General features: G+C 39.1%; 1 pseudogene; it reads left to right on the top strand.

Annotated features, from left to right (window-relative positions):
* The first annotated feature begins 6,551 nt into the window (after positions 1–6,551).
* Positions 6,552–7,196, top strand: LOC126764425 (uncharacterized; annotated as a pseudogene).
* The last annotated feature ends 356 nt before the right edge of the window (positions 7,197–7,552 follow it).

The raw sequence follows: 7,552 nt of genomic DNA, 5'->3' as shown, positions 1-7,552 counted from the left end.
CCGGTATGGCCGCCAGTATGTCGGTGCAAGTCGTTTGAATGGCCTCTACGTCTGCATAACGCTTTTTTTTCATGCGCAAATGCATTTTTCCGAAAAAGAAGAAGTCACACGGTGCCATATCAGGAGAATACGGGGAGTGGGTAATGGTTCAAATGTGATTTTTTGTCAAATAATTGTCCTTCGAATGTTGGATTCTGAGCAATTTTTGGTCGTCAGTCAATTTGTGTGGAACAAACCGTGCACACACCTTTCGTAAATCCCAAATATTCGGTCAAAATGCGATTAATCGATGTTTTGGAGATGTGATCACCGATTTTGATTTTCCCACATGTTGATCGTCATTTATGTCCTTACGACCACTTTGAAAACGTTGAAATAATTCGTTCACTCTGCTACGGGATAGACAATCATCGCCATAAACTTCTTTCATCAATATGAGCGTTTCGTTAAAATTTTTACCAATTTTTAAACAAAATTTAATGTTGGCTCTTTGTTCGAAGCTGATTTTCGCACCGATAACACAAACATACTCACATTTAAAACTCAATAACTTCACTTTCAATCGATGAATGCCATGAAATTCTCACTGGACAATCGATAGAGATAGCAGATTCTAACGCACCAGTCGACATATAGATGGCCACCAGGAGGCGCTAGATTCAAAAATTCCCGTTTACTTTGGAACGCACCTTAGAACGTAGAAAGAACACTATTTGTGTCTAAATTTAAAAGAAACTTAACGTTAAACAATGTAAGACAAACCCTGAATGGCACCTTTATTGTAAAGTTTCATAAATAAATTTTCAATTTATTCCTCCAATAATAGATATTCCACCAATTAGCCAAAGTTGCCCTGAAATTACTTTATCAGTGCGACGCTGATACTTCGGAAGGGGGAAGTTAGCACTGTCAGCAATAACGCCGTTATTGCGAACGAAAGTGATCGAGACAAAATAAATAAGTAAATAAAATCTATAACCGAAAATTGTAAATTTAGCAATGTAAGCTAAAATATATTTTGTATTATATAAGACAATATATGATATACAAGCAATTATAATACAAAAAGCCGACTTCAATAAACCAATCGGATTCAGTTGAATACGAAAATTTAAGTTATCTTTACTCTTCCTCAGCGACTGCGACCGGTAACTTCCATACTACTGTGATCAAACTGAAAGGTGAATTTTGTCCATTTCATTTCCTTCAAAGTAATCCCCTCCCGCTGCAATACACTTATGCCAACGAATTTTCCGGTCATCATAGCACTTGAAAAAATCCTCCGTCGTGATGGCCATCACGCCTTTTTCGATTCAGCTTTTATATCCTCAATTGAGTCAAACCGGTGTCCTCGGAGTGGTCATGTGAATTTGATGAAGTTATACGAAGATAAATCAGGCGGTAGTTGTGGCACGATATTGGTTGAAAATGTGGCGAAATGATTACGAATAACCAATGCAGTATGAGATGGTGCATTATCGCACTTCTTTGTTCAATCAATTCAGACATAGTAAAGAATCGAAGAATTCACTTTTAGAGCCTCACAAAACGACGCGTATCTCAAATACTAAAAAATATTTTGACGTGAAATTTGGTATAGATGTCACTAACAGTACTACCAACTTATAGAAAAAAATTATCGATTCGAAAAACACGCAAAGCATAAATCAAAAATAACTTTCGATTTGATCATTAATTAATTATATTTATTCACAAACTACTGAACTTATTGAACGAAAGGTTCTGGAAGAACTTTATTACTGGCATTTACGTTATTCTTCTTTAAGACTTTTTAAGAAAGTTAAAACCTTATTGCTTAAAATAAATAATTTTTATTATTTTTCACACGTTTCATGGGCTTTTTTTTAATTTTTTTTTTACTATAAGTTTTTCTTTTCAAATCTATTACAGTTTGTGATTTTGAATTATTACTTACAGACACAAGTTTTCCTGAGAATTTAAATATATTTATTAATCCTGTCCTTAGGGTAAGCAGTTCTTTTCTGCAGGATAAGTGGTCTTCTTTAATATCCTTGATGTTAGTTCAGTTGTTAGAAATTTTTAAGAAGTGAAGCATGTTGGGCCACAATTAGTAAAAACCCCTTTTATTACCTTCATAACTAAATATGTTACTCGTTTTATTACCTATTGCTTAATGAATGTTTATCATTTGACTTCGACCTGACCTGACTTGTTTTTTTGTTCCACGGAGAAACGCTTTTTTGTTGTTCTTTCGAGCTGCAGATCTTGGCAAGAAAACCGAGCTATGCGGGTCTTGTTGTTTATTGGTATGCTAGCCAGTCAGCGATCGCCCAGCACATACCGCACATATTGAGCACTTTAGTATAAAATTGAGTGCAAGAATACGATTTCCTCAGACTATTGAATTAACCTTTGGATCAGTTTTTATTAACCCTCGTGTTTGACAACAGGTGTACCTTAACTTTTATAAGTTAAAAGAAAATCGACTTTGAAACTAAATATAAATACTCTCTAATTTTCAAAGGCGCAATCGCTGTGGCGTTATGAAAACACCAGTAACATGAAAAAGGACAATTGGCTAAACACTGTGAATTGGTGTTTTCATCTGATTGCGATATCAATTGCTAAATGTGTAAATACAAGTTACAAGAAAACGACTTTGCACATAAATATAAGATTGTAAAATTTTAATTAGCCTGCATATGCGAAGCTGATGTTTTCATCTGATTGCGATATCGAAAGTGTATATACAAGTTACAAATAAATCGGCTTTGAACTTATTTACAAGATTGTGAAATTTTTTTAAGCGCACTGAAGTTATGGCTTTATGAAAAATAAAATAACGTGAAAAAGATAAATAAGCTTGAGAATGATAAGTTGATATTTTCATTAACTTGTGATATCGATTCCTAAATTTGTAAATACATGTTCATAAGTATGTACGTACAGACAGTGACATGCAACACTAACTTTAAAAAGACAGCGAGTAGCGGAGACGTTTAAAAAAGACACAGTTAGTCGAAACGCGGACGAGCACTGAGCAAATTGAAATAAACTTTTCTAAAAATCTACTTTTTGTAAAATAAACTACTTTTAAAATAAATTTTAGTAAATAAACTTTTGTCTAAAAACACTTTTGTTTAAATAAACGCTAACTTCAATAAACACGAATGCCCTCACAAGTTGAATCGTGAAAAAAATTTTAAAGTTACACGTACTGCAAGTGTAAAAATAGAGTCGTCAAACGCTATAAGTCCGTCCGTTTTTGTAATTGTCGGCGTAGTCAAACACAAGACAATACACGACCATATTTAAAGTGTCGACTAGTGAAAAATAACAATAGGGGTATTCAGACCGAAGCCTGTTAATTAGGTAATTCGTTAGTTGATACTTCGTTAAAAGGCTTAACTGTGAACATACTTTTTGTTCTACCTCTGTAGTATGATAAATTTTATTCCGAATCAGCTGATTCAATTTTATTAAAGAGTAAAAATGCCTCAACAAAGTGCAAAATCAAAAATTGTCACTCATTTAATTAAAAATTATTTGGAGCAAATCAAATTTATTACTGATAAGTTCTTTAAATTGATGTGCAGAGGAGCAGGAGAACAGCTGATGTGATATTACCGAATAACGAAACAATTAACAAGCTTGTCAGATGGATAGTTCGTTACTCGGTAGAACGATAGTCTGTTAATTTTACAAAAACAAAATACATGTAAAAAACTACCAAATAACGACTAACGAATTAACAAGGCTGGTCTGAATACCCAAAGGCTAAAATAAGAAACCGTGGACAAAATGATCGTATTTAAAAAAGATTAAGAAAGCGTATTTAAGAGTTTGGTTTTTAAGGTAAAACAAGAAAAAACGTTATCTTCGGCTGCACCGAAGCTAATATACCCTTCGCAGGTGCATTTCTTTTACTAACTATGTGTTCAATTTGTAATGAAGCTATATGCTATAGTAATCCGATCTGAACAATTTTTTCGGAGATTACATTGTTGCCTTAGAAAATAATCTACACCAAATTTGGTGAAGATACACTGTCAAATGTGAAAGTTTTCCATACAAGAACTTGATTCCGGTCGTTCAGTTTGTATGATAGATATATGCTATAGTTCACCGATCTGACCAATTTCTTCGGAGATTACATTGTTGCCTTAGAAAATAATCTATACCAAATTTGGTGAAGATACATTGTCAAATGTGAAAGTTTTCCATACAAGAACTTGATTTCGGTCGTTCAGTTTGTATGATAGATATATGCTATAGTTCACCGATCTGACCAATTTCTTCGGAGATTACATTGTTGCCTTAGAAAATAATCTATACCAAATTTGGTGAAGAAATATTGTCAAATGAGAAAGTTGTCCATACAAGAACTTGATTCCGATCGTTCAGTTTGTATGGTAGATATATGCTATAGTTAACCGATCTGACCAATTTCTTCGGAGATTACATTGTTGCCTTAGAAAATAATCTATACCAAATTTGGCGAAGATACATTGTCAAATGTGAAAGTTTTCCATACAAGTACTTGATTCCGATCGTTCAGTTTATATGGCAGCTATATGTTATAGTGGTCCGATATCGGCCGACAAAGGAGCAGCTTCTTGAAGAGAAAATGACGTTTGCAAAATTTTAAAAGGATATCTTAAAAACTGAGGGACTAGTTCGTATATGTACAGACAGAAAGACGGACAGCTCATGATATTGATCATTTATATATATACTTTATAGGGTCTCCGACGCTTCTTTCTGGGTGTTACAAACATCGTCACAAACTAAATATACCCTGTTCAGGGTATAAAAAACTTTTTTCGGAATTTATTTCTTAAGTATGGATTGAGCAATTTCATTCGGACCTTTTGTAATTTTTTTATGCAGGAATATTGAAGCATAAGCCGGTAACAGAGCTTCCCCCAAAACGTTTTGAAAAAACAAAACAATTTGCGGTGGTCAGCAGAACTCGGCAGGAAATTATCTCAAAACACAAAATTATAATGAAATCTTCCCCCCAACGTTCTCTGATAGTTTTTTTTTTTCATTTAACACATTCATCTCTACAAATTTCTTAATTTGCAAACATTTATTTCTAAAATTCTGAAAAGATCATTAGTCATAGAGAATACTTGAATTCGCTGCTTCAAGTATAAGAGAACACAAAATACTTTTACAAGTAAGTTGAGTAATATGAAGTTTGAAGCAGAGAAGTTGAAAAAGTTGAATAAGGCGAAGGAAGAAACGGAGAAGTTGAATAGAGAAGTTGAAAGAAGAAGCAGAAAATTTTAACGAGGAAAGCAAAATAATTGAAAAGTTGCGAAAGCTGCAGGAAGAAGCAGAATAGTTGGACGAAGAAAGCAGATATGTAAGTTGAATATAGGGATGTAGGGCAGGTCGCCTCCAAGCTGGTGCATCCTGGGTAACGCTAAATGACCTGCGGTCTTCACGGCCTTACAACTCCTTGGACGACCTTTGGCTTTGGACTGGTTTTTTTGAGAAACATTTATTTGGATTTGATACAACCCTGGGCTGGTGGTGGCGGAATTCTGGCACCTGAGTGTGATGAGGTGACCCTCATCAGAAATGGCTGTCGGGCTAATGTCGCAACCGCCCCCGTCCCGTTAAAACCCTGGCAGGCCTCAGAGTACGTTCCCCTCCCGTCGTCGTTAAGTTGACGTGGTAGGTGTATGTTGAGATGACTCCTTCCTTGCGCTGGTCGGCTCTGAACGTATTGCCTCATAAGGGCATACGTCAACCCTCGCCTTGGCCTCGTCACTGAGATAACCTAGGGACCATTAAGGCGACTACCTTTTCGGGGATAGCGGCTCTGAGTGCGGACCCTTTTTGAATGGACAATAATACAAACAACAACAACGACGGAAAGACGACGAAGGGCGGTGAAGGGCAGTCGAAATCGCCACCTAGATCCAACCCAGGTGGGGCTGCTGCTCCTATGGCGACGAAACCGTCGCTGGGCAACTGCAGCAACTAGACAAAGACTCCAGTTGGCATCTCTTCAGGTAGCAGAATGGGAGAAGCCGGCGCAAACCCGTCGGCAAGGGTGGATCTTTCATACACGGCGGAATCGCCAGCACAAGCAGAGCAACCTCTGCTGGAGTTATGAAAGGATCCACGGGGGGTAGAAGCAAAGCAGCTTTAGCGAAAAAGCTAAAGCCAGACCGCCGATTGACGGCCAAGATCATGGAACGCTACGGTGACAAGCATGTTGGTCAGCTATCTGAGCAACATGCTTGTACACTCGGGTAGGCCAAGAAGGTGCTGAGCGAGGACGATAGGGCAGGACCGGAAGCTAGCAGAACAGAACCGGCGGTCAAGCGGCAGAGGTCGCACGAGGGAGAAACATCCCTTGGTAAGAAACCGCTACCGGGAAAGGCGCCAACCTTTACCGAAATGGCTGAAGGCGCTGGTGCTATAGTACTTAAGGTGCTCGATCGCAGTAGGGAGGACGGTGCCATCTCCCATGATGAATGGAAGAGGGTAGCGGAGGCTGTCTCGTCGCTCTTCCTGAGGGTGGTCAAGGAAAACCCTGGGCCACCCCCAAAATGTGTGAGTGCCCGTTGGCACCAGGGGTGCAAAAGCTCACAAGTTGTGCTGAAAAGAGATCGGCCATCTTATATAAGAAGGCAGTATCTCTGGTGGGGGAGGTTTGGAAGGTAGCCAGACTGGAGGCCGTGGCCAAAGCGGATCTTCCTCTTCGTCCTAGGGCTCGCGTTTGGCTGCCGTCCGAACCTTCCACTGCAAGTGAGATTGAAGAAATCCTCAGATATTGCAATCCCTTACTTCCAACGCAGGACTGGAAAGTTTTAAGGCTAGAGAGAACCGATGAACCATATCGGCAAGCGCTGATAATGCTAAACGCGGAATCCATCGGTCCTCTCAGCAAAACATAGGGAGCCATAAGCTTCGGTTTTGAAATGGTGGTGCTGAAAGTACTTCCATCAGATGCCACAGCTGATGGCACCCAAGCTGCGGCTGCGGTGGATGTGACAGAGGGCGCTGACGGTCAAACGACCATGGAAATCGACCCGAATCACTCGGACGTGGCGAATTCTGGGGGCGGTTCGTCGATCGGCGACTCCGCCTTCAGCCTCGAACAACTGTTTGAGGAGATGCGGGTCGATCACGACTTAGGCGCTAAACTAGCGCTCTTGGAGGAAAGTCTGAAGGATGAAATTCCTCCAGATTAACCTCCAGCATGCGAAGGCGGCCTCCGCCAATCTATTGCTTCGTCTGTTGGTAAGGAATGAATTAACGTTATTTCTTTCACCTAATTTCAGCAACGCTGACGTAGTGACAGCGAAACTGGAGTGTGACACCGGAGATTTCTGGCTTAATGCTGAGGAGAACCTTAACCGACGCGTCTAAAACTAGTACCGGCATCATCATCGGTTCCGATGCTATCTCGCGACACCAAATCTGGGATAGCTCGGATACCAATAATAGAAGTGAGCAGAAGTGGGTTATCTGACGACTGGGCTTTGTATAAAACAGGACTTTCAATATACAAGTCCGAGTTAAGAAAGGCTAAGAAGATCTCGTGGAA

This window comes from Bactrocera neohumeralis, unplaced genomic scaffold (genome assembly GCF_024586455.1).
Source record: "Bactrocera neohumeralis isolate Rockhampton unplaced genomic scaffold, APGP_CSIRO_Bneo_wtdbg2-racon-allhic-juicebox.fasta_v2 cluster09, whole genome shotgun sequence".
Taxonomy (NCBI): domain Eukaryota; kingdom Metazoa; phylum Arthropoda; class Insecta; order Diptera; family Tephritidae; genus Bactrocera; species Bactrocera neohumeralis.
The sequence above is the reverse complement of the archived record's forward strand: the minus strand, read 5'-3'. Positions and strand labels throughout refer to the sequence as shown.